This window comes from Rhineura floridana, chromosome 7, assembly GCF_030035675.1.
Source record: "Rhineura floridana isolate rRhiFlo1 chromosome 7, rRhiFlo1.hap2, whole genome shotgun sequence".
NCBI classification, from domain to species: Eukaryota; Metazoa; Chordata; class Lepidosauria; order Squamata; family Rhineuridae; genus Rhineura; species Rhineura floridana.
Genome location: NC_084486.1, coordinates 56,948,563 through 56,975,515, shown reverse-complemented (window position 1 = coordinate 56,975,515; position 26,953 = coordinate 56,948,563). Strand labels below are relative to the sequence as shown.

Genomic DNA, 26,953 nt, shown 5'->3' with positions numbered 1-26,953 from the left:
GCCACAGAAAGAACCTTAGAGGAACACAAGGGGAGAGTGTTCTTGCACTCGGGTCCTGCTTGCGGGCTTCTCCCAGGCACCTGGTTGGCCACTGGAACAGGATGCTGGACTAGATGGGCCACTGGCCTGATCCAGCAGGCTCTTCTTATGTTCTTATAATGATGGTCATGTTGCTAAATGTGTACATTTGTACGGTTTAGACATTTGCACTAAACTAGACTTTTTCATTCTATGGAAATGAAATAATTCTTTTGAAATTATTATTAAAGTTTGTTAATTTCATCTCATGGTACACATACAGAACATGAACTGGGCCAGCTGTCAGTGTTAGCTAATATACCATGTTGCTCTCAAGTATTGTATTGATGTTAGAAGGAAAAAATTCTTAAAGCTAATACAGTCAGTGAAGAAAAAATGTTGAGAGTATAAATATTCTTTTGACTTTTAAAGAGCTGAAGGTGAAACCAAAGTGTTCTTCATTTAATTCATCTTTGGGATTGCTCACTTTGCCCTCACAAAAAGTTTCCCTTCCAGGTAGATGACTCATAAATTCAATTAGTCTAGACTTTGTGCTTTCATTATGATATAATTAATAGTTGATTCTAAAAGATCTATAGAAGAGACAACTAGGTAAAGTCATTAGCATAATCTATTCTGTTTTATTCAGATGTTTTAAAAGTTATTTTGTTCATCAGCAGGCTAGATTGCTGTATTTTAAAAATAGCTAATTATCAAAGACTTCTTCATACTGTGATAGTAACAGTAACTTTTTCTTCATTTGGAAAAGGTCTTTTGAACTGAAGTATAGGAGCACATTTCTGTTGCTTTAAAAAAATAAATGCTTGAGAAAGATCATACTAATTTAGACATACAAATCTTTATAGGAAACTGGAACACTTGAGGCTAGTTTTAATATATTAAACCTGTATTTCATTGCTCAGTTAAAGCATACTTCTTTAATTTTTTAAACTAGCAGTAAAATACACATTACAGATAGATATTCTTTATAACTTAGGGATGACCAAGGCTGTGTGAACTCTGCATATCCCTCTTTCTCTTAAAATAAATTCTATACCAAGGAGCCAAAGAAAAGCTGAATTCTGTAGTCTGTATAAAATTATCAAGATTCTGCATTATTTTTCATTTTCCAAATTGTGCATTTTCACATTATTATGCTTATTTCATAAGGCAAGGAGCAGAATAAGATTTCTGTCCACTGGATATCTTATTTAATAACTCTTCTGACATGTCACCATGCATTGCCCATTCTCTTTCAGGCATATCTTGCAATCATAATGAGAAAGTTTTTTTAAAAATCAATTAAATCACTGTTCCTTTAGAAGATGATTTCTGCAGTCACTACTGCTTTTTTTTGGCTTTCCCACATTTATGGAAATAATTTATTTCACTATCAACCCATTTCTTGTTTTGCACAATTTGGGTGGTATGCAACTAACTTGTTCAGTAAGCGCAGGGATCTCCACTTGCACAACAGAACTTTCTTCCTGTTTGCCTGCTAAATATGTTCCAAGGTTTCCCCCAATCCTCTGGAGCAGATTTGGGGAGCATGTGGAGTGCACACAGGGAGAGGAGAGAAGGCAAAGTTCCATTGCTCAAGTAGACATTCTTGCATTGAGAGAATGAGTTAGTTGGATGCCACCCATTGTGCTCATGCTCTGTGTAGTCAGATTGCTTTGGTAGGAAGGGGAAGATATACATTGAATAACTATAGTCCTGAAACTGAATCTTCTGCTGGTAGACAATCTACTACTATTTATATTATTTATTTATTATTTGGTTTATATCCCACCCTTCCTCCCAGCAGGAAGCCAGGGTGGCAAATAAAAGTGCCAAAAACACATCAAAATATTATAAAAACAGACCTTAAAATACATTAAAATAAAACAACTTTAAAAACATTTTTTTAAAAAGCTTTAAAATATCTTTTAAAAAGGGTTAAAACATATTGTTTAAAATAAAAAAATATATTAAAAGCACTTCAGACACAGACTAGGATAGGTCTCAACTTAAAAGACTTGTTGAAAGAGGAGTCTTCAAAAGGCACCGAAAAGATAACAGAGATGGTGCTTGCCTAATATTTAAGGGTAGGGAATTCCACAGGGTAGGTGCAGCCACACTAAAGGTCCGTTTCCTATGTTGTGCAGAATGGACCTCCTGATAAGATGGTATCTGCAGGAGGCCCTCACCTGCAGAGCGCAGTGATTGACTGGGTATATAAGGGATAAGACGGTCTTTCAGGTATCCTGGTCCCGAGCTGTATAGGGCTTTGTACACCAAAACTAGAACTTTGAACTTGGCCCGGTAGCAAATGGGCAGCCAGTGCAATTTTTTCAGCAACAGGGTGACAAGTTGGTGATACCCTGCCCCAGTGAGTAGTCTTGCTGCCGCATTTTGCACCAGCTGCAGCTTTTGGACCAACCTCGAGGGCAGTCCCACATGGAGCACATTACAGTAATCCAACCTGGAGGTTACCAGTGCGTGGACAACAGCGGTCAGGTTATCCTGGTCCAGAAATGGCCGCAGCTATCTTACCAGCCAAAGCTGGTAAAAGGCACTCCTAGCCAGTGAGGTCACCTGGGCCTCTAGCAACAGAGATGTATCCAGGAGCACCCCTAGACTATGGACCTGCTCTTTCAGAGGTAGTATGACCCCATCCAAAGCAGGCAGCTGACCATTTATCTGAACTCAGGAACCACCAACCGACAGCACCTCCGTCTTGCTAGGATTCAGACCCAGTTTACTGACCCTCATCCAGGCCACCACCGAGTCCAGGCAGTGGTTCAAGGCTTGCACGGCCTCTGATTCAGATGTTATGGAGAAATAGAGCTGGGTATCGTCAGCATACTGCTGACACCTCGCCCCAAATCACCTCATGCCTGCTCCCAAGGGCTTCATATAGATGTTAAACAACACGGGGGACAACATATGGTACCCTGCGGCATCTCTCAGCACAACTTCCAGGGGACTGAAAGACAGTCACCCAATGCTATTCTCTGAGAGCGACCCTGGAGATAGAATCGGAACCACTGTAAAACTGTGCCTCCAATACCCATCTCACCAAGTCAGCCCAGAAGGATACCATGGTCAATGGTATCAAAAGCTGCTGAGAGATCAAGTAAGAATAACAGGGTCACACTCCCCCTGTCCTTCTCCTGATAAAGGTCATCCATCATGGTGACCAAGGCCGATTCAGTCCCATAACCAGGCCTGAACCCAGACTGGGATGGGTCAAGTTAATCTGTTTCATCCAAGAGTACTTGCAATTGCTGCTCTCAACCCTCTCAATCACCTTCCCTAAAAAGGGGGTATTTGCAACCGGTCAGTAGTTGTCACAAACCAATGGATCCAGGGTGGGCTTTTTCAGGAGTAGTCACCTCTTTCAAGGCAGCTGGAACCACTCTCTCCCATAATGATTCATTGACCACACCCTGGATCCACTCGATCAAACCCAGTAGGAGCCCAGGGAGGCAAACAAAAACACTAAAACAACATAAAAACTGACAATAAAATATATTAAAACAAAATATCTTTAAAAATACCTTTTTAAAAAAGCTTTAAAACACTTAAAAAGCAATTCCAATACAGATGCAGACTGGGATAAAGTCACTACTTAACAGGTTTGTTGAAAGAGGAACGTCTTCAATAGATACTGAAAAGATAAGAGATAGCACCTGTCTAATATTTAGGGAGAGGGAATTCCAAAGGGTAGGTGCAACTACACTAAAGGTCCGCTTACTATGTTGTGAGAAATGGATCTCCTGATAAGATGGTATCTGCAGAAGGCCTTCACCTACCTGGTAGCTAATGGGCAGCCAGTGCAGTTCTTTCAGCAATGGTGTAACATGTTGGCAATATACTGTCCCAGTGAGCAGTCATGCTGCCACATTTTGCACCAGTTGCAGCTTCCGGACCAACCTCAAGAGCACATTACAGTAATCCGACCTAGAGGTTACCAGGGCAGGGATAACAGTGGTCAGGTTATCCTGATCCAGAAATGGTTGCAGCTGTCTTACTAGCCGAAGCTGGTAAAAGGCACTCCTAGACACTGAGGCCATCTGGGCCTCTAGCGACAAAGATGGATCCAGGAATACTACAAACCTATTCTTTCAGAGAGAGTGCAACCCTATCCAGAGCAGGCACAACCCACAGTGCCTCTGTCTTGCCAGGATTCAGACTCAGTTTATTGGCCCTCATCCAGCCCACCACTAAGCCCAGGCAGTGGTCCGGGGCTTGCACGGCCTCTCCCAATTCAGATGTCACAGAGAAACAGAGCTGGATATCATCAGTTTACTGCTGATACCTCACCCCAAATCTCCTGACGACTGCTCCCAAGGGTTCATATAGATTTTAAGCAGCATCAGAGGCAAGATGGTACCCTGCAGCACCCATAGCACAACTGTCAGGGGACCGAAGGACAACTCATCAATTGAAACCGATCCCAAGAAGTTGCAGCAAATGTTGCACTGGACATCTCACTGGGGATTACAGTAGCTGTGGATGCAGCATGAAGATTACTATGGAGGCGAACAACTCTACCCTCAAAGTGCATTGCAAACAATTCACAGTGGGCCTCTGAAGGATCTAAAACTCAATTTCCTGGAGTTGATTTCAACAGACCCCTGACAATGTGGAAAATCTCTGCTGGATGGATACTTTATGATGCAATGGTAGCAGAGAAGTGGGCCTTTTTTGCTGCCCTCACTACCACACAGTAGGCACAGTTATAATGTTTTACTTGTGCCCGATCAGCCTCACAGCACGTCTTTCGCCACTTGAGCTCTAGCAGTCATCCGGCCTGTTTCATTGCCCTTAGCTCACTGGTGTACCAAGGTGCAAACCTGACTCCACAATGCCAGATAGGGCAATCAGGGGCAACTGTGTCAAGAGCCCAACACACTTCATATTATTCCACAGTTTGACAAGGGCTTCAACACCTGCTCCATCTACTGCAGCGTTACCCAACCTTTTTTGACCCAACGCCCCTTTGCAAAATCTTTTTGTTCCCAACGCCCCCCTCAGATTAAGTATATGCCAATGCTTCCTATTCTTCCCTTAAAATATGAGTAATGCATAAAAGGTATTTTCAGTGATTATTACTGATCGTTTTTATCATGCCTTTTTATTGCACGTAGATTACACATTGAATTCTTAGTATGATTTATTAATATACATACATAGTTATAGAAGAGTAAACATCACAGAAACAACGGGTGACGAGTGTGTCCCATTCCTGAAGAAAACCAGCAAATAACTGACTGTCTGCGTCACCCGTTTGCACACGGCACTTATCCATTTGAAGAATGAGCCCTCCACCAATACACCCAGCTTATCAAACACTCTCTCGTGATTGGTTCCAACATCCCTCAAGACAGCATCGGAACATTACCTAGTGCCGGGGCGTTGCTAATATCCCCATTCCTTGATATGACACTGGCCGCTATTCAGAATTACCTTACTAAAGAGTACACACTATTTATAGTGTTATTTCCATGAATTGAGACTATTAAATACATTCTAACGGGGGATAAAACAGTTTAAAAAGTAATGATTTGTGTATTAAATAAAATTAAACTTAAATGCTTGAACTGTCGCATCAGACCGCCAAATGTCAACACCCCCCTAATGAACCCAAATGCCCCCCTAAAGTTTGTAGTCACGCCAACGCCCCCCTGAAAGGCTGTAACCCCCCCGGGGGGTGCTACTGCCCACGTTGGGAATCGCTGATCTACTGGGAACTCCCCAAGGGCATTCTGGAATTCAGTAGATTCTATTAGTTTCTGGAGGTGGACCATCTTAATATGTCCACCATCCCTGCAGGGAAGGATCAGAGCCATACGTCTAAACTTCACAAGGAAGTGGTCCAACCATGACAATGGAGTGTCATCCACCCCCCATATTCAGACCACCTCTTCATCTGGAGCAAAAACCAAGTTGAGGGTGTGCCCTGCCCTATATGTTGGGCCAGCGATAACTTGAGACAGCCCCATGGTTGTCATGGAGGCCATGGCAGCCTCAGCATGGACATTGAAATCACCCAGAACTATCATTCTGGGCTCCTCCAGTACCACAGCCAAGATAGCATCCACCAGCTCAGTCAGAGAAGCTGCTGGGCAAGTGGTGAAAGACGTGCTCTGAGGTACACCGGCAGCAATCCTAGTTTACTGTCTCCTTGGTTTCACACCAGGTGCAGGCCCTCACAGCCAGTTCCAAGACAAAGTGGTTTCCTGGTGACAGACGGAAGTTCTGTAGACCACAGCAGCCCCTCTCCCCCTTCCCTGCAGCCTGTGCTGGTGTTGTACCGAGTATCCAGGTGGGCAAAGCTGGGTGAGATCAACTCCTCCCAGGTCACCTACCCAGACCTCAGTAATACACATCAAATTGGTACCCTCATCCATGGTCAAATAATTGATGAGTGTGGTCTTACTGTGTACAGATCTGACGTTAAAGAACAGCACACACAGGCCAGTGGGCACAGCAAATGTGCGAGGAGGAACCTGTCAGTGGGAGCGAGGAACCAGGTGTAGATAGCCTTTGATTTCTATGGTGGCGCACCATCTCCTTATGGCTATACCTTCCTCTATCCATGATCACTGAAATTGGGGTGGCATCACCCATATTCCTCCTTACTAAGACTCCTAAACACCTGATATGGACCCAACAAAAGCCCACCATCAAAACCTTCCTGATTATTCTAGTAGGCCTCTGAGAGAACTGGGAACAGTCAGACCGGCTCAATATCTTTCACACAGGGCATATCTACTTCCCCCCTCCATCTCACACCCAGGGAGTGCCAGTCTTCTGCCAGTTGCAGACTCTGTGAAAGCATCTGATGACTTTCTCCTATAATTCAGTTCACTGCACAGGCTCTCGCTTTGTGCAGGAATTACACATGCACTGTATCTCCACTACCAATCTTCTCTAGATTGGTTTTAAACAGAGGGAGGGTGTGCTCTTGTCCTCAGGACTCCCTAAGGGGTTCTCCAAGTTATGACCCCTTTTGGTGGTGACTCTGCTGGTGGCAGACCCGCCGCCCAAGGGCAGCCGGGCATTTATGCCCACTGACCCAGCCAGGAGCTGATGCAAGAGGCTGTAAGATAGACTGCAGACTCTCTCTGGATTCACAGTCCTTGCAGAACTTGCCAGAGACCTCAGCTGTTTTAAGAGACAGGAACCCAAGCAAGTGAGCGAACAAGCAAGCACCCAGATGCTCAAGTATTCACTCCCAGGGCAGTAACTTTAAGCTCCCTGAAGTGGGCCCTGTTGTTATGTGCCACCAAGTCGACTACGACTTATGGTGACCCTATGAATAAGCGACCTCCAAGAGCATCTGTCATGAACCACCCTGTTCAGATCTTGTAAGTTCAGGTCTGTGGCTTCCTTTATGGAATCAATCCATCTCTTGTTTGGCCTTCCTCTTTTTCTACTCCCTTCTGGTTTTTCCCAGCATTATTATCTTTTCTAATGAATCATGTCTTCTCATGATGTGTCCAGAGTATGCTAACCTCAGTTTCATCATTTTAGCTTCTAGTGATAGTTCTGGTTTAATTTGTTCTAACACCCAATTATTTGTCTTTTTCGCAGTCCATGGTAGCTGCAAAGCTCTCCTCCAACACCACATTTCAAATGAGTTGATTTTTCTCTTATCCACTTTTTTCACTGTCCAACTTTCACATCCATACATAGAGATCGGAAATACCATGGTCTGAATGATCCTGACTTTAGCGTTCAGTGATACATCTTTGCATTTGAGGACCTTTTCTAGTTCTCTCACAGCTGCCCTCCCCAGTCCTAGCCTCCTTCTGATTTCTTGACTATTGTCTCCATTTTGGTTAATGATTATGCCAAGCTATTGATAATCCTTGACAAGTTCAATGTCCTCATTGTGAACTGTAAAGTTACATAAATCTTCTGTTGTTATTACTTTAGTCTTTTTGACATTCAGCTGTAGATCTGCTTTTGTGCTTTCCTCTTGAACTTTCATCAGCATTCGTTTCAAATCATTACTGGTTTCTGCTAGTAGTATGGTATCGTCTGCGTATCTTAAATTATTGATATTTCCCCTTCCAATTTTCACACCTCCTTCGTCTTGGTCCAATCCTGCTTTCTGTATGATATGTTCTGCATCTAGATTAAAGAAATAGTGTGATAAAATACACCCGTCTCACATCCTTTTCTATTGGGAACCAATCGGTTTCTCCATATTCTGTCCTTACAGTAGCCTCTTGTCCAGAGTATAGCTTGCACATCAGGACAATCAGATGCTGTGGCACCCCCATTTCTTTTAAAGCATTCCATAGTTTTTCATGATCTGCACAGTCAAAGGCTTTGCTGTAATCTATAAAGCACAGGGTGATTTTCTTCTGAAATTCCTTGGTCCGTTCCATTATCCAACGTATGTTTACGATATAATCTCTGGTGCCTTTTCCCTTTCTAAATCCAGCTTGGATGTCTGGCATTTCTCACTCCATATATGGTGAAAGCCTTTGTTGTAGAATCTTGAGCATTATTTTATTTGCATGGGATATTAAGGCAATAGTTCGGTAATTACTGCATTCCCTGGGATCCCCTTTCTTTGAAATTGGGATGTATGTGGAATGCTTCCAGTCTGTGGGCCATTGTTTAGTGTTCCATATTTCTTGACAGATCTTTGTCCAAATTTGGACAGATTCCGTCTCAGTAGCTTGTAGCAACTCTATTGGTATGCCATCTATTTCTGGTGATTTGTTTCTTCCAAGTATTATAAGAGCGGCTTTCACCTCGCATTCTAAAATTTCTGGTTCTTCATCATACGGTTCCCCCATGAATAAATCTGTCATCCTGGCATCTTTTATAGAGTTCTTCAGTGTATTGCTTCCATCTTCCTTTTACTTCTTCTCGGTCAGTCGGTGTGTTCCCCTGTTGATTATTCAAAATCCCTACTCTTGGTTTAAATTTCCCTTTCATTTCTCTAATTTTTTGGAACAAGGCTCTTGTTCTGTCCTTTTTGTTGTCCTCTTCTATTTCTGTACAGTAACTATTGTAATAGTTCTTTGTCCCTACGAACTAGTTGCTGTATTGTTGCATTTAGGGTTCTGACTGTGTTTCTATCTCCTTTTGCTTTTGCTTTCCTTCTCTCTTTAACCATTTTAAGAGTTTCTTCAGTCATCCATTGAGGTCTTTCTCTCTTTTTAACTAGAGGTATTGTCTTTTTGCATTCTTCCCTGATGATGTCTGTGACTTCATTCCATAGTTCTTCTGGTTCTGTTTCAACTAAGTTTAAAGTCTGAAACCTGTTCCTTATTTGATCTTTATATGCTTCTGGGATGTTATTTAATTTGTATTTTGGCATTATGATTGCTTTGTTCTTCTTCTTTAGCTTTACTCTGATTTTCAATACGACCAGTTCATGATCTGTACTGCAGTCTGTTCCTGGTCTTGTTTTTTTGTTTTTGCAGAAAGTATGGAACTTCTCCATCTTCTACTGGTAGTACTACTACTACTACTGCTACTACTACTGCTACTATTTTTATTTTTATTTATTTAGTTAATTAATTAATTAATTTGTATCCCGCCCTTCCTCCCAGCAGGAGCCCAGGGTGGCAAACAAGGCACTAAAAACACTTTAAAACATCATAAAAACAAATCATAAAATACATTATACTACCAAATATATAATCAATTTGATTCCTGTATTGACCATTTGGTGATGTCCATGTGTGCAGTCGTCTTTTCGGTTGCTCAAAAAATGTGTTTGCAAGAAATAAATTATTGGCTTCACAGAATTCAGTAAGTCTTTCTTCTGCTTCATTTCTGTCTCCTAGGCCCAATTTCCCCACAATTCCTAATTCTTCCCTGTTCCCTACTTTTGCATTCCAGTCCCACATGATTATCAGCACGTCTTGTTTTGGTGTGTGATCAAGTTCTTCCTGTACTTCTGCATAAAATCTCTCCAATTCCGCTTCTTCTGTGTTTGCCGTCGGAGCATAGACTTGATGGTTACGTTGATAGGTTTGCCGTTTAATCTCATTGATATCACTCAGTCAGACCTTGCTTTGTAGCTCCTAATTGCTCTTGCTACATCACTTCTCACTATTAAAGCAACCCCATTTCTTCTTAATTTCTCATTTCCTGCATAAAGTATTTTGTAGTTGCCTGATTGGAAATGTTTCATTCCTGTCCATTTTAGTTCACTCACACCAAGTATTGTAATGTTGATGAGTTCCATTTCTTGCTTGACAATTTCTAACTTTCCCTGGTTCATGCTTCTCACATTCCATGTTCTTATTGCGTGCGTCGTACAACTCTGGACTCTCCTTTCACATCTGTGTGCATCAGCCTCTGTGCTTCCTTTCTGCTGCGTTATTAGTCACAGTGCTACTCGTACTTGTCCTTTGTTATTCCCCAGCAGCTCAGTGAGTGCCTTCTGACCTGGGGGTCTCATTTTCCAGCACTATCTCGTGTTGCATTTTGAATACTCTGTTCGTAGGGTTTTTGTGGTAAGAAATATTCAGAGGTGGTTTACCATTGCCTTCCTCTGAATTTGGATGCATCTTAGTCTGGTGTCTCAGCTTTGACCATTCCGCCTTGGGTGCCCCTGCTAGGAGTCTAGCCTCTTGGTCTAGCCTCTTGACGGCATTGCTCTTAGCTTCTTCAACACTCTCAAGCCCCTCACCACGTTAAGGTGTGCATCCTAAAGGGGGAAGTGGACCCTGGAGGTATAAAATTTGAGAATCCCTATATTAGATCAATTTAAACTCATTTGAGTAGCCAAAAAAGATGCCTTTGATTAGTTGGGAAGCAGATTTTTATGTAAGTTCTTTTAAAAACTGCAATGATGTGCATCATATTAAGAGAAGAAACAAATATCTCTTCCAAGATGGTAACTACTGCAATTCATGTGTCATCTAAAAGCAAAGGAAATAGGCTTCAGAACTATTATTTATCTCCCAAGTACATTTATGCATACCAAATTTTCATATGATTAAAATGTCTGTGATGACTTAACTAAGAGCGAAGTACTATGCATATTTACTTAGAAGTCCATTGTGTTCAGTTGGGCTTATTTCCTGTACAGTGTGTGTAGGATTGAAGCCTAAAATTAAGTTTCAAACCTAACTGTAATTTCATGATACTACTGAGACTAATGAGGACACATATGACATCAGGTATTTGGCAGGGAAAATCCTGCTCAGCCAAAAGGGAATGCCTGTAAAGGATAATACATGATAGCACCTTGAAAGGGGCTTCTAAGATCTTTAGAAACTCCTTTTAAAATGTTATTTTGTGGAATGAGCAAAAAGGCCACCTGATGTTTTTGTGATGTTGTGTGATTGACAGATGGCTGGCTGTCCCCAGCCCTGCGTTTAGGGGAGCAGGGCGAGATGATTTGCTACATTCACAGCTTTGTGATAATGGGGTGGATTTGAAAAGATGGTTGACTCAAGTACATTGGTATTGTAAAAAAAAATTGCATACAAATTTTGTACACACCTGAAAAGGCATCATTTTAATGCACTTTACTGAAATGGCTATATTAAAATAGAATACAAAGCTAGTATAGATTAAGGTGAGGAAATACTTAATCTTGTTAAGAAATTTAATCATTACAGTTAAGTATTTTTTGTGATAATTACAATGAAGAAGCAATTCCCTGGATGCATATTGGTTCACAATGTTTTATTTTCTGGGGGGGAAATCACAATCTTTTTGACAAATAGTTACTATTTAGAGTCACAGAAACTTTAGTGACCACTGAGAATTATCATTCATATCTTTGTTCTGTGATGAAAATAAGGAAGTATGTTGAGAGATTTTATCTTTTGTATATACTTTTCTTTTTAACTAAAGTGTGTGATGTTTGTTTGAGTGAAACCTCCATCACAACCTGAAAGAGGCATTGCAGGATCGCTGCTGTCAAAAGTGATGCTGCCCTTGAGCAATACTTGCATATCTGGACAAAATATATCCAGAAATTCAGCTTTAGCAATAAAGAATTCTAGGCAACATACTGTTTGTTCTAGGAGACTGGGGGCTGATACTTACATTTCAAATGCGAGCAGGAGTTGCTCAAAAATATAGACTTGAATCCCTACGCAAGTGTGGGGCTGCCACATTGCAGTGGAGGGAGCAGCTCTATGTACTTTCTGCTAAATGAGATGCAGGGAAAGAAGCAGTCTTCTATGCCCCTTCTATGATGAGCTTCCGCCGGGCCTTGAAGACCTGGCTCTTCAGGCAGGCTTTTGGGGTGGGTTAGGTTTTTACTGTTATGGTTTTAAATTTTAACGTTTTAATGTATTGTTTTTTTATCTTGTACGTCGCCCAGAGTGGCTGGACAACCAGCCAGATGGGCGACTAATAAATTTAATAAATAAATAAATAAATAAAATGGTAGACCCAAGCTATAAAAGACTATAGATTAAAGCCAGAACTTTGCCCCAGTAATTTTCTTTGCCCCAGAGTAGAGAGCGGAGCAGCAGTATATGTATTCCCATTGAATCACAGCTTTTGTACGGCAACATTCTATATTGGATGACCACAATCAAGGGCAGTCCCATGTCCAGAATAGTCCATTAGTTCAATATTTAAATTATGTAGGCATGAGCATCAGTTGCTAGATCTAAGTCTTAAAAACAGAATTTCTCTTAAAATGATACTGACAGTATTTAATCATATGGAAAGTACATGTTAGTCCTGGAAAAACTGGCTGCATTTAGACTGAATTACTGTAGAAAGAATAAAAAGTTAGAGCTTTTAATGTGTAAGTTATCAAGCCTAATGCCAGTTTGCAGACTAAAGATGACTAAGGGCATAAAATGCACTGATACTGAAGCCTTTTGTACCATCTGCACCTTGGGTTAGTAATTTTTGTGCAACATCTGCATTTTTGTATTATCTCTGTTGGGTGTGTAATTTGAAGAACCTTAGCCCTTGAAGAGGCACAGTGCCATTGAAGCACGTGGCTCTTCAAAGTCATAGGAACAAGCCTGGAAAATGAAGCTTTTTAAATACAAAACATTAAATCGTAAATCATCCTAATATTCTCACCAATAAACCTTCTGAAATGAACACCTTTTTGATAATCATCCATTATTAATGACAAAGAAGAGTTAATTCTGTTGGCTAACAATGGCACTTCAGTTTTACGCATAGCATTTAGTCATAATGAGCTATGAACACAGCATTCTATTCTGATAAATTTGGGTATCAGAACTTCAGTAGCAAAGTGTATGAGTTTCTTTTTGCTGGAGAATCAATTTTAACAATTTGAAGCTAATTTCTTCTGTACCTAGTAAAGTCCAAAATTACTAGAGACTTTGGCACAAAAGATTTGGAAGTATTATATTGGAAAGCTGAGAGGGAAGGTGGTATTCATACATTAATTCATCAAAATTCCTCAAATGGTTCATTTATATAAATCCAGAATAAAGATAAAAGGCAGTTTATTTAGATTAGATTTGTAGTTAAAGTAGCTTTTTTCATCAGAAGTTAAAAGAGTGTATTTCAGTATATTGCCAATTTTAAAACAGCTAATATAGAAATTTAATATACTGTAGCTTAATATTATAAAAGTAAATTTTGGCAAAGCCTTAAAACCTGCATCTTCACCTGAAGATTATTGCTATGTTCTTAATTCATAAGTTCTACTACTGTTATTTTGTCAAATAGATGATATGTAATGAAATGGCTAAAACAGTGCCAGAAGGTTTGATTTTAACTACTCACACTCAGTATGCAGATGGTGTGTTCGCTGGATTATCACCTTGTAGTGGTGACTGGGCTTGCATGTTCCAATGAACCCTATGAGCGATACCGTCGGGAGTCGTACTCCCAGCAGGGTCACCCATGGCAGTAAGGTCAAGGGAGAGGAACCAGACAAAGAACGATCCAAGAATGTCCTTAATGGCAGAACACGCAGAGGATAACAATGTATATGTTACAATGGCTGTGAAGGCAAATTAAGGCTGCAGCAGATAAAAGACGTCCAATCATTATGGTATTCATGCCATTGGATCAAAGCCTTTTTCTGTCAAGATTGTGTGTTGATCGTCATGCACCGATCTCCCCACATAAAACAAATTCACACACAGGCGTCTTCCAACCATAACAAAACAAAAGCCCCATGGCGATCGGTGAATGGCGACGGGAGCAGGACTGTGAAATCCGGAAGCCCTTAGTCATGGACCAGCACATGGGTGGTGGATACAGACTCAGTCATCCTGGCTCAAGGACCGAGGCAGTTGAGTAGTTGGCAGCTATATCCACGACTGAACAGTCCTATTCAGGATCCACTCTGCTCACCCCGTATGGGGAGGGGACTAGAAAAAGTTGCCCTAAACATAGTCTGCCTCATCTCTCTCCCTAACTGGATCACCGCATCCAGTGGGGTCACCACTTAGCAGTTGCAAAAGACAATTGAATTTTGGAACATGGAATATATGGACATTGCTGGACAATACACATAGTGAACGTCCTGAACGCAAGACTGCCATCATCGCGAGGCGGTTGAGACATTTTAATACTGACATAGCAGCACTCCAAGAAACTCAAAGACCAGGAGAGGGACAATAGAAGGAAGAAAAAAGAGGTTATACCTTCTTCTGGAAAGGACTGCCTGAAAAAGAACAACAAATACATGGAGTAGGCTTTGCTATTAAAAATGATCTTGTGAAGCTCTTGTCAGAAGTTCTATTGGCATTAATGAACGGCTCTCAATTCTCTGGTTAAAACTTGCCAAAAACCAGCAGGCAACTATTCTAAGTGCTTATGCACCAACATTAGATGCTGATGAAGACATCAAGGAAAATTTTTATAACCAGCTGGACACCATTTTATCAGAGATACCTAAGGAGGATAAAATTATCCTCCTGGGCGATTTTAATGCAAGAGTTGGTTGTGATTTTGATTTATGGCCAGAAACCATTGGGAAAGGAGTTGGCAATAGCAACCTGAATGGCATTCTACTTCTGACTAAATGTGCAGAGCATAATCTTGTTATTACAAACATACTCTTTCACCAGAAAGATAAATTTAAAACATCATGGAAGTACCCTCTGTCGAAGCACTGGCATCTCCTGGATTACGTAATTGTCCGTGCCAGAGATCATCGTGATGTACTCCTCACTAGGGCCATGACAAGTGCCAATGACTGTTGGACAGATCACTGCTTAATTCGATCCACCATGGCCATTAATATTGTTCCTCAATGTAGGCTCCAAGGAAAAAAACCAAGGCATAAAATGAACATCCATGCCCTTCAATATCCTATTAAGAGAGCTTGCTTTCAAACAACTCTCAAGAAACATCTACCAATGGAACTCCCTGAAAACATTGAGGAACACTGGATTAACTGAAGACATCCATTATTGCAGTATGTGAACAAACTATTGGATACCAAACTAAGAAACTTCAGGACTGGTTTGATGAGAATGATAGTGAGATTGAACATATTGACAAGAAAAGGAAAGCCTTCCAGATATGACAAAATGACATTAATTGTGCTGCTAAGAAAAAAATCTATGCCAGTGCAAAGGCTGAGGTCCAAAGAAGAACTAGAGAACTTAAGAACGCCTGGTGGATAAAGAAAGCTCAAGAAATCCAGCATTTTGCAGATACTCACAATGCACGGGGCTTTCTTAATGCCACAAAGGCGATCTACGGACCAACAAATTACAGTACAAAAAACCTTATGTTCAATAGATGGTAGCAAATGTCTTAAGGATAGAGTCTATTGCACTGCGCTGGAAAGAGCATTACCACGACCTCCGTAATCGTAACTCTTATGTGGCTGGTGAGATCTTTTCGCATATCCCACAACAACAAATCAGAGATGAGCTTGCAGTATCCCCTAATTTGGATGAAGTCAGTAAAGCCATCAATCAAATGAAGAATAACAAAGCTGGTGGACCTGATGGAATTCCTGCTGAAGTCTTTAAAGAAGGTGGGCCTGAACTTACACAACAACTTCCTAAGCTCATTGAAAAAATCTGAATGAGGGAGGAGATCCCAGAAGACTAGGGATGCCATAATTATCACTCTTTTCAAGAAGGGTGATAGAACAGATTGTGGAAATTCTCTTCTTGCTACCGCAGGTAAAATCCTTGCAAGAATCCTCGCAAATCACCTCCTACCTATCACAGAAGGCATCCTCCCTGAAACCCAACATGGTTTCCGCGCTTCCAGGGAGACAGTGGACATGATCTTCACTGCACAACAGGTTCAAGAAAAATGCAGGGAGCAAAACTGACCTCTGTATATGGTGTTTATTGATCTGACTAAGGCCTTTGATACTGTAAATCGAACTGCTCTCGGGACCATCCTTCTGGAAATTGGATGCTCTGATAAATTTGTGAATATTTTGCAACTCCTCCATGACAACGTGATGGCGACAATTTTGGATAACTGTGGCTCTCAAAGTGATCCATTCAAAGTGGGATCAGGCATCAAACAGGGATGTGTCATTGCTCTGACCTTATCTGCTATTTTCATCACCATGATTCTATACCTTGTTAAGGGGAAACTTCCCACTGGTGTGGAAATCGCATATCGAACAGATGGAAAGCTTTTTAATCTCAGTAGGCTGAAAGCAAAAAATAAGGTAATTACAACCTCTGTTGTAAAATTTCAATATGCTGATGATAATATAGTCTCCACACATTCAGAGGGAGATCTTCAAACTATCCTAAATGTCTTTGCAGAAGCATATGAAAAGCTTGGGCTCTCACTTAATATTTAAAAGATCAAAGTGCTTCATCAACAGGTGCGAACTAGTCCCTCTGTAGCACCATCAATCCAGCTTAATGATGTGACATTGGAGAATGTTGATCACCTTCCCTATCTCGGCTGGACACTACGCTCAACATCAAAGGCCCTCCTCCGGGTGTCTACTCTGAGGGAAGCTGGGAGGCTGGCAACAAGGGAGAGGGCCTTCTCAGTGGTGCCCCTGAAATTATGGAATGAACTCGTTGATGCGGTGCGCCTGGCGCCAACACTGTTATATTTTCGGTACCAGGTCAAGACTTTCCTCATCTCCCAGGCATTTTAGAATGTGTTTTTAAATTGTTTTTTGTGTTTTAAAAAGTGTACATTCGTTTTTAATTTTTTTAATTGCTGTAAACCTCCCAGAGAGCTTCGGCTATGGGGCGGTATGTAAACAAACACAAACAAATAAATAAATAATGTAGTCTTCGCGCATTCAGAGGGAGATCATCAAACTGTCCTAAATGTCTTCGCAGAAGCATATGAAAAGCTTGGCCTCTTGGTTAACATAAAACCCAAAGTGCTTCATCGGCAGGTGCGAACCAATCCCTCTGTAGCACCATCAATCCAGCTTAATGGTGCGATGCTGGAGAATGTCAATCACTTTTCTTATCTTGGCAGCCATCTCTCTGTAAAAGCTGACATCGACGCTGAAATTCAACATCGTCTGAGCTCTGCGAGTGCCACATTCTTCCGAATGAAGTGTAGAGTGTTGGAGGATCAGGATATTTGCAGGGAGACCAAAATGCTTATTTACAAAGCCATTGTACTACCAACCTTACTGTACGCCTGTGAAACATGGAGCATCTATAAACGCCATTCCCAACTTCTTGAAAGATTCCACCAATGCTGCCTCCGGAAAATTCTGCAAATTACTTGGGAAGATAGGCGGACTAATGTTAGCATATTGGAAGACGCAAAGACTAACAGTGTTGAAACAATGATCCTCCAACATCAACTTTGCTGGACTGGCCATGTTGTTTGAATGCCTGATCACCGTCTTCCAAAGCAGCTACTTTACTCCCAACTTAAGGATGGAAAACGGAATATCGGTGGACAGCAAAAGAGGTTTAAAGATGTTCTTAAAGCTAATCTAAAAAAATGTAACATGAGTACTGAGAACTGGGAAGCTTTGGCCCATGCGTGTCCCAATTGGAGGTCGGCCATTATCAAAGGTGCTATGGACTTTGAAGCACGAGTACAGGGCGAAAGGGACAACTGAGATAGGTGGAAGGTACGTCAAGCATATCCTCATTGTGACCATCTTCCATCTGGAAACCTGTTTCTTCACTGTGGGCAGAGACAGGACTTACGAAGGAGTCAGAGATTACGATCGAAAACGTTCCCTACATAAGCTCCGATCCGAGGCGCCCATTTCAACCACAAAAGGAAGAGCGGGGTCCGCATGCTGTAGAATGGGTTCCGTTGCAAATCTTAGCTTCAGCCTCTCGAAAGCCTCTTGAGCAGCTTCCGTCCAGTGGAAAGGTCCTGAACCCTTCAGACAGTCCATGAGCAGTGCTGTCTGCTTGGAGTAGTTGGCTATGAACCGATGATAGTAGTTGGCAAACCCCAAGAAACGTTGCAAATCCTTCTTGGTCTTAGGGGGCTGCCACATGAGCACACAACGGACCTTCTCTGGGTCCATTTCTACTCCTGCCGGGGAGACGCGATACCCCAGAAAGTCCAAAGTGGTCTGGTTGAATCCACATTTTTACAACTTAGCATAAAGGCGGTGTTCCCTTAGCTTCTGCAACACAGCACGCACATGAGCGTCGTGCTCTTCAGGTGTGTCCGAGTATATCAAGATATCATCCAAATAAACAATCATAAAACGGTCCACAAAGTCCCTAAAGATGTCATTCATAAAATTCTGGAAGACTCCAGGAGCTCCCGACAATCCATATGGCATGACCAGGAATTCATACTGACCGTAACGGGTCTGAAAAGCTGTCTTCCACTCATGCCCTTCCTTGATCCGCACCAAGTTGTAAGCTCCTCTCAAGTCCAGTTTCGTGTAAATCTTGGCGGCTCGCAGCCTCTCCCGCCTCTCCCTAATGAGCGGCAGGGGATAACTGTTGGGGATCGTGATCTGGTTGAGGGCTCTATAATCATTACACGGGCAGAGCTCACCCCCTTTCTTCTTAACAATCAACAGGGGTGCACCGGCTGGGGATTGTGAAGGATGAAGCCTTTCTTCAGGTTGGTGTCAAAAAACTCCCTTAGCGCCGCCAACTCTGTCTCAGACAGAGAGTAGATTCACCCGGCGGGGATGCACGCTCCAGGCTTTAATTCAATGGCACAATCATAGGGCCGGTGAGGAGGGAGTTGTTCCGCTTCCTTTTTGTCAAACACATCCCGAAAATCCTTGTATTTGGCTGGCAACATTATATCTCTTGGGGAAGGCACCCCTGCCAACACTTACGGCTTCTCCCGGGGCTGGCAATGCTGATGGCAGTGCTTGGAGGTAAAAGCCACCACCACTTCGTCCCAGAAGATTGTGGGGTTATGCCGGACCAACCAAGACATGCCCAGCACCACCGGAAAGCGAGGCAAGGATGCCACATAGAATGACAGGTCTTCCCGGTGCCCCGGGACTGTCACCTCCAAATTCTCAGTTGCTCTGGTTACTCCCCCAGACTTCAGGGGCTGGCCATCTATAGTTTCCATGGCCAACGGCTGGTTCAGTTCCCGTATAGGGACAGTGTGGTGTTGCGCCAGGTCTCGATCCATGAAACAAGAAGATGTTCTGCTGTCAATCATAGCTTTGGCTGAGAAGCTCTCGCCCGAGGGCAGGGTGATGCGAACAGGTAACAGGAGGGTTCCTTGGGACGGAAGGGGTTGTGGCAAAGGCTCAGTGTCTGTGGCACCCCCCAACTCTCTCACCTCTATGAGAGCTGGGATTTGAAGTTTTCCAGCGGCTGGGGTCTCCCTGTCTTGGCTGCACAGTTCCTGGTAAGGTGACCTGGCTTTCCGCAGTACAGACACAGTCCTTCCCTCCAGCGCCTCTCCCTCTCCTTGGTCAAACATGGTCTGGCCCCCCCAATCTGCATGGGCTCCTCTCCCGAGAGAGGAGGGGCACCTGGACTGGGTACAGGACGTGCATGAGGCAGTGGAGTAGCAACCTGGACCTAGGAAGACTCCATTCTCTGTTCCAGCTTCCTTCCTTCCAGATGGCTGTCTATCTGCAGACTCAGTTGAATCAAGCCCCTTAGAGTGTCAGGGGTGTGGAGCGCGCCAGTTCATCCAAAACTTCTGGACTCAGTCCATTTCTGTAAAAGTACATCAAGGCTGGGTCATTGTACTCCGTTTCTTGAGACAAAACATGAAAAGCATTGGTGTACGCTCCCACGGACCCCTTTCCTTGTCTCAGGGTTCCTAGTTGACGGGCCACTGTTTCCTTCCGCTGGGGGTCCTGAAACATTTCCCCCATGGCATCCTTAAAGGCAGTATACTGTCGCAGAACTGGATCACTACGAATCAAATACGGGGTAGCCCATTTGGCCACTTCCCCCTCCAGAAGGCTGATCATGAAGACCACTTTCGCGTCATCTGTCGGGAACTCAGCTTGGTGCACCTGCATGTACAAGTCACATTGGGCTAGAAACGTAGCAAACAGTTCACTCTGGCCCCCGTACCGAACGGGAAGCCCCACCGGGGTTTTTACAGGGGCTGCCGCCCCGAGCGGTGCAGCTTGGACTTGGGCAATCAAGGTTCGAAGGTTCTGGTTATCCGCTTGCAGAGCCTGCGTGGCGGCTCTGAGGTTCTGATTCTCGGTTTGCAAGGCTTGCGTAGTGGCTCTGAGGTTCTGGAGCTCAGTGTATAAAGTTTCCATGGTTATGGGTCTTCCTCCTCTTGCTCTGTCCACGTCCATGTCATCTGTCATGGGAACAGAGTCGAGTAGGGATGTTGGCTGAGTCAAACTGTCCCGTCCAGAGCTGGAACTACGAGACAGAGATGCGGGTGCAATTAAATCTTGCTTTATTAGAGTAATGGATACATCTAGGACTTTGCACTTCATATAGAAACCTGCCTTACTCACTAGAAACCCCTAACTACACTCTAGACATGTTCTGCGGCACGTGAAGGAAGTTTACTCAGTGACTCCCCTCTTTGAGAGGCCAGCTTATGTAGGGAACGTTTTCGATCGTAATCTCTGACACCTTCGTAAGTCCTGTCTCTGCCCTGTCCGTTTCTCATGGCGGCGGGCACAAGGTGAGGGGGGCGTGTTTCCAACGGCTCGTCGGAAGACACCTGCTCTCGGGCTGCAGGCTCGAGGTCAGGAGGTGGTGTCACGCTGGAAGCGTCCTGGGAACTGCTTGGCAAGGGAGGAGTTGGTACAACCTCTGGGGCGTCCCCTGATGGGCCCTCGGGAACAACTGGGGGCGGCACACTCTCCTCTATGGAGCTCGTGCCACCCGTGGGGATTGGCTGGAGTTCAAGTTCACTGCTCCCCCGAAGGCTCCGAGCAGACTCAACAACTCCTTGGTCTTCTGCGTCTTCTGGCAGCTGAGGCGCCTGAAACTCATGCCTCTCCCCTCCCTGCTGCTTCAGGGAGAGCCAAGGCTCAACACTCCCCCCTGTACGAGGTTTCCCTCCTGCTCCCTTGCGGGATGGACCCCAGGTTCAACTGCTAGGGAGCCCTGCCTCGTCTGTGATCTCAGCAGGTGGTGAAAGAGAAGAGGAAAGCCTCCTCCCAGCCGGGCAAAACCTAGCCCAGCCCGGGGCCTGATAGCTTCTCTTCTCCCCTTCCCCGCCTGCCTGCCTGCCTACCTGCTTCCCTCACAGGCTCGCTCTCTTCCCCCCCCAAGCACTTTGTGCATGGGGCTGGGCAGGGCCCAGTTGGGCATAGTGGGGTTGCTTCTCTCTCTCTCTCTCTGCGGAGTTAAAGGTACTAGAGAAGGGGAGGCAGGCACTTGGTCAGGTTTTGAGGGCCTTTGCTGTGTTCTCCAGGAGTGGCAAAGAGCAGTAGCCTGGAGAGGGGGGGGAGTCTCTGAAGAGTTGAATGGTGGAGGGGGAGACTGGCAGAAGGGGCTCCCAAACTGAGAAGTGCTGGCTGAGAGGAGAGATTTCCATCCAGGGGTCTTCTCCCAGGCAGCTGCTCTTGGGCGCTAATAAGGGATTAGGCGGTAGCCATTGCTGCTCCTCACATTGCTGGAGGGTGAAGTCATTGTGGCCATTGTCTTCCCTTAGCCGGGTAAAACTCCCACCCCTTCACCCAGCCAGGACAATACTGAGGAATCTTACGCTAGGTACGCCACTGTGTTCCACTTTTCGGTGATTTTCACTTTTCGGCAGGGGTCTGGAACCTAACCTGGCATATGAGTGGGGCCCTACTGTATAACTTTTTCAAAAAGAACAGAAGGAATAGAAAGGAAGGCAAAGTTGCACTATATGTTAAAAATATATATCCCTGCACAAAAATACAGGAGGATGAGCTCGGTAGCTGCATTGAGAGTATCTGGATTAAAATGAATGAAGCAAGGAATAAAAGGAACATGGTGGTTGGAGTCTACTACTGACCACCCAATCGAGGAGACAAGGATGAAAATTTTGAAAAGCAAATTGCCAATGTGTCAAGGAGGCATGCTGTAGTAGTAATCGGGGGACTTCAATTACCACAATATCTGTTGGGGGAGAAATTCTTGTTACCTTTTATTAAAAGGTAGATCTTTGTGCACCATCCCAGCAAGTTGCTACTGCTCCATATCTTTAATGTCAGAGGGGCTTGCTTAGGAACCTCATGCTACACCTAGTAATTATTTCACTGTTTCCTGTTCCACAGTTCTTTGAGCAGTAGGCAGCTTTCCAGGATCTTTTCTCCTTATTAGAAAAGTGTATTTTAGACTTCTAGTGCTTCTAAAGCATTTGGGTTTTTTGCAAGAACACTCCTTCCTCCAATGCCCCCCCAATGCATCAGTTAGGCTTACTTTTTTAGAAGGTCCCATTTACTGGGTGGTGGGTAGGTTGCAATATACAGGGAGGATAGGGTTATACATTGGTATATAATATATACTAATAACGAACTCAGTTTTCCAAGTGCCAGTTATTATATAGGCAAACAGAACCATCCACATGAAATAGGAGAGATATCCTGAAGGTTTGAGAAACCCCAAGGTTTTCAGAAGTGCCTTTTTAAAAATGGAAAATAATAATGCTATATTGAGCATCGTAGCTTATATTCATATGGCACAAGAAGACTGAAATGTAAGATGCAATGAAGTGCTGGTTGGATCTATACAATTGGTGTAATAGCTGTGTAGTTATATATGAGTGGTGGCCCACTGATGTACTGTAACAGCAGCTGATGGCTAGCATTTGTAAGAATGAAATGCATAATTATATGAAGCTGTAAAACTTTAAAGGATCATGTGTTCTGTATGATGTTAACCTTGACATTTTTAGGTCTGTTTACTGACTTGTATTCCTGTCCCCTCCCTTTGCCAAACAGAAATATTGTTGAGAATTACTAGTCCAATGGCAGTGGGGCTATCGACTATCTAAATCCAACAAATAAAAGTACTTCCTGTATGGTGGAGGGAAACACACAAAAATTGTTCTCGTCTGATGGCTTGCCAAGGAGCTGCCCTGTCTTTTTAGTCTGGACATTGTCATTTATGGTGTTCCTGTATCTGATTTGGAAGAGTGGGGGAAAGTGCTTCTGGGGAGGGACTGCTCCTTATCAAGAGCCTGAACTACCACTGACATCAGCAAGATGTTGTTACTCTTTCAGACAGCCAGAATCTGTGTAGACAGAACTATATTGCTGCATTGTAACAGCATACACACCATGGTTTCCCCCAAATAATTCTGGGAACTATAGCTTAAGGATGCTGTGAATTGTGGCTCTGTGAGGAGTAAACTGTAATTCCCAGAATTCTTTGAGGGAAATCCTGTTCTTCAAACATATAGCATGTATGCCGCCTAAGAACTTGTGCTTGAGTTTGCTTTTCTTCCCTCCTATTTCTTTTTCCTCATGTCGATGTCTTTTTAAGTTTTGAGCCGAAGAGCAGGAACTGTCTTTGTACTTTTTTTGTAAGATGCTCTGAGGGCTCATTTGACTAAAGGGCGTCAGTCAGTCAGTCAGTCAGTCAAATGAGTAATATGGAAAGTTAGGTTCTAATTGGTTGGCACAATATCCATATGCTTTTCAGAACTTTGCAATGGCTGATAAATCCTTGCTCCTAGTCATACCCATTGTTTTACTACTACATAGACCTAATTCAGAATTTAGATACCAGAATTATGTCATCTTGTAACTGACATACATGTAATAGAGTGCAGTCATTTCTTACTCCAACAGGTTGCAAATTTGCTAAATGACAGCAGGATTACCCTAACTTCAGTGTACTACAAAGAGTGAGATTCTGGGATGGCATGACACATTTTAAGCCAATGCTTGCCAAGACATAACAGTTTAAAAACTGACACTTGTGCTCAACATCATACTGCCACAGTCCTTACTGCTTCATGACAAACTGCAACTCTACAGTGCTGTGTCTAGTTGGTAGCTGTAAAATTACCTTGTTTTATGTTGCAGGGGCTAGTATACTGTTGACAGTGCTCAGGAGTAAGACAAGTCTGTGCCTTATGTGTATGATGGTAGCTAAAAAGTGTCAATTCACAAATTCTATAAAAACAAGGTGCCAGACAAGCTGGGATGTGTGCCATTTCACATTTTTTAGATTGGGTAGTGCAGCCGTGGTTGTTTTCATGTTGTATGTTAAATGCACTGGTTACTTACTTAAAACAACCCAAATCGTAACTTTTTTCTTTCGTATAGTTAAGAATGTTTAATAGGACCCTGCTGTGGTCTATATTATAATATGCCAAGGTATTTTATGATGAAGACTCTAGCAATCATTCACTTAGCTGCTTGATATTACAGAATGTTTTCAAACATTTTAATTTCTCAGGGAGCCAAGTTACCAGCAACAGAATGCTTGCAGTGTAGCTTTTGTGAGGAGTGGGGAAATTGTGACTTTTGTAAGACAAAAACGTCACATATGATGTAGGAAGCAGCTGTGTTGGCAGACTGAAGACTGGAAAGACAAATAAGGTGAGGTTTTTACTAAGGGCAAGTATATTTTAGAGGTGCGGTATCTTGAGAGCAGAGCAGGCAAGAACTTGAGATTTAGGTAAGAGTTGGACATTTACACAGGAGAGATTGCCTTCGAAAGGAACGGAGGCATTCTGGATGAGTAGGGTACTATTTATGAGCCCTGTGGTGGTTAAGAATAGAGAAGGCAAGAGGTTTAAAATTGGGCATTTGAGGCAAAGATGAGTTACGGAGGCACAAAGCTGGAGATTGTTCTCCCACTTGGCTCATTACTAATTTGGGAACATTGTTCTAATAGTGTTTCTATCTGTGTGGCCTTTAGGAGGCATCAGATGCCTTGCTTTGTTCTTCTTCCTAATACCAATATTGGATTAGGGCCTTTATCCACAGATCCTTGTACAAAGCAGTATCAGACTGCATGCAAGATACTCGGCATGTTCTGTTGTGGGTCTTGGTGTCAAGTGGGGATAAGGCAGAGTAGTTTGGAAGGAGACCAAAGCTCAAAGAAATGTTAAGATGATGATGAGGGGAAAATAATGTATCTCATAGAATAGTTTAATCCTTAATGTTCGTGGTATGAAAAGTAATTTACAGGGGTTTTCCTGTATTTCCCTTTTTACAATCATCCTATAATTCAGGTCACGGTCTGTGGCTCTTATTTTATACATGAAGAATTGAAACTGAGCTGAGATTCGAACTTGGCTATCCCAGGTCCAATAGATCTTAACGGGCTCTGTGGTCTCGGTGCAACATCATTGGCTTTTGTAATAGTAACGGCTAGCTCTGAAGAGAGTAAAAGTGAATTGTGATGCAGAAAAGAATTAATGCCAAATTTTCTAAAATAAGCATGTGGTGCTAGAGGGTGATTTATGATGACCACAGAACAGGCTTTACTGCTTTTGCTGTTAGCACAGAGAAATTCTTGCCTTCACTGATAAGTTAGTTCAGATCATTATTATTTAAATACCTATTCAGGTTAAAAGGGAGGATGAAATGAAATTCATTTCATTTTTCAATTGATCTGCAAATAGCCATGAAAATCAATTTTCCATAGGAGGTGGGCCATCACTGTGGGGAATAGTTCCACCTATCGTGCGAAGGCAAGAATGTTTTTGAAGTCAAGACTAGGGACGTCATGCCCCTCCCACTCTCCAGTTCATTCTTGCCTTCGTACGAACAAGATTGGAATTTCACGTAGCATTTAGCTAAGTCTCGCATTTCTTTGTCTTTTTCTCTTCAAAACCTTTTTTCTGTTTTTTGTGTCTAGCCTACTGAGGATCCCCTCAGAGACCGCGGTTGCGGCTCTCTTCCCCCTTTCCTCAGGGCTATTTAATTTCTTTTATTCCCTTGATCGGGGTGCTCCCTCTGAGACTGCGGCTGCGGCTCTCTTTATTTTTGCAGTTTCAAGCCCCCTCCCCCCCTTGTAGCCAGGGGGCTCCCTCAGTGACCGCGGCTACGGTTCTCCTTTTCATCGCTTTTGATCGCTTGTGAGGGAAGGGGAATCCCCCTCCCTCCCCCCCCTGATCGTTGCCGCGGCTGCGGCTGATCAGATCTCAGCGGGAGCTTGCAGCTGCGGCTCCCGCCGTTACTCCTTTACCGCAGATCGCCCTCGCTACGTGGCTTAAATCCCACTGCGAAGGGCTTTACAGTCCGCGACGGCGGCTCTCTCTGCGGCGGCTGCCGTTTTTTCCTTTACCTGCTCTTCCAGAGTTTTTCCAACCGCTACTGCGGCTTTCGGCGAGTCCGTGCTGGCCAGCCCTTCCCCCAGTTCGCTTGCGACGGCCGCCATTGCTCCTTCTCCCTCAGCCCCCTTTTGATCGTTTTTCCTCGCCCGTTTTTTTTCCGGGCGCCATTTTTTGAAATTCGAAATTCCCGCCTTTTTTGTTACCATCTATTTAGCTTCGGATACCTCCCCTGCAGGCTATCTATCTGTATGTTTGTGTATATGTGCTGCTGACAAACTTACACAAGGCTGATTTACACACATTTTTACTGTGGCTGTAATCATAGTGGCTGAATTGTATTATTAAGGCTGGAGCTCCAATCCTAGTGGGCTGGATTGTATTATCAAGGCTGGAGCTTTAATCCTAGTGGCTGGATTACATTATCAAGGCTGGAGTTTTAATCCTAGTGGCTGGATTA

General features: G+C 43.4%; 1 protein-coding gene and 1 pseudogene across 3 annotated transcripts in view; one reads left to right on the top strand and one right to left on the bottom strand.

Moving 5' to 3' along the window:
- Positions 1–26,953, top strand: part of MGMT (O-6-methylguanine-DNA methyltransferase) — a 303,940-nt gene that overhangs the window by 39,288 nt on the left and 237,699 nt on the right. The gene's annotated exons all lie outside the window — the stretch shown is intronic.
- On the bottom strand, positions 8,313–18,400 carry LOC133388598 (uncharacterized; annotated as a pseudogene).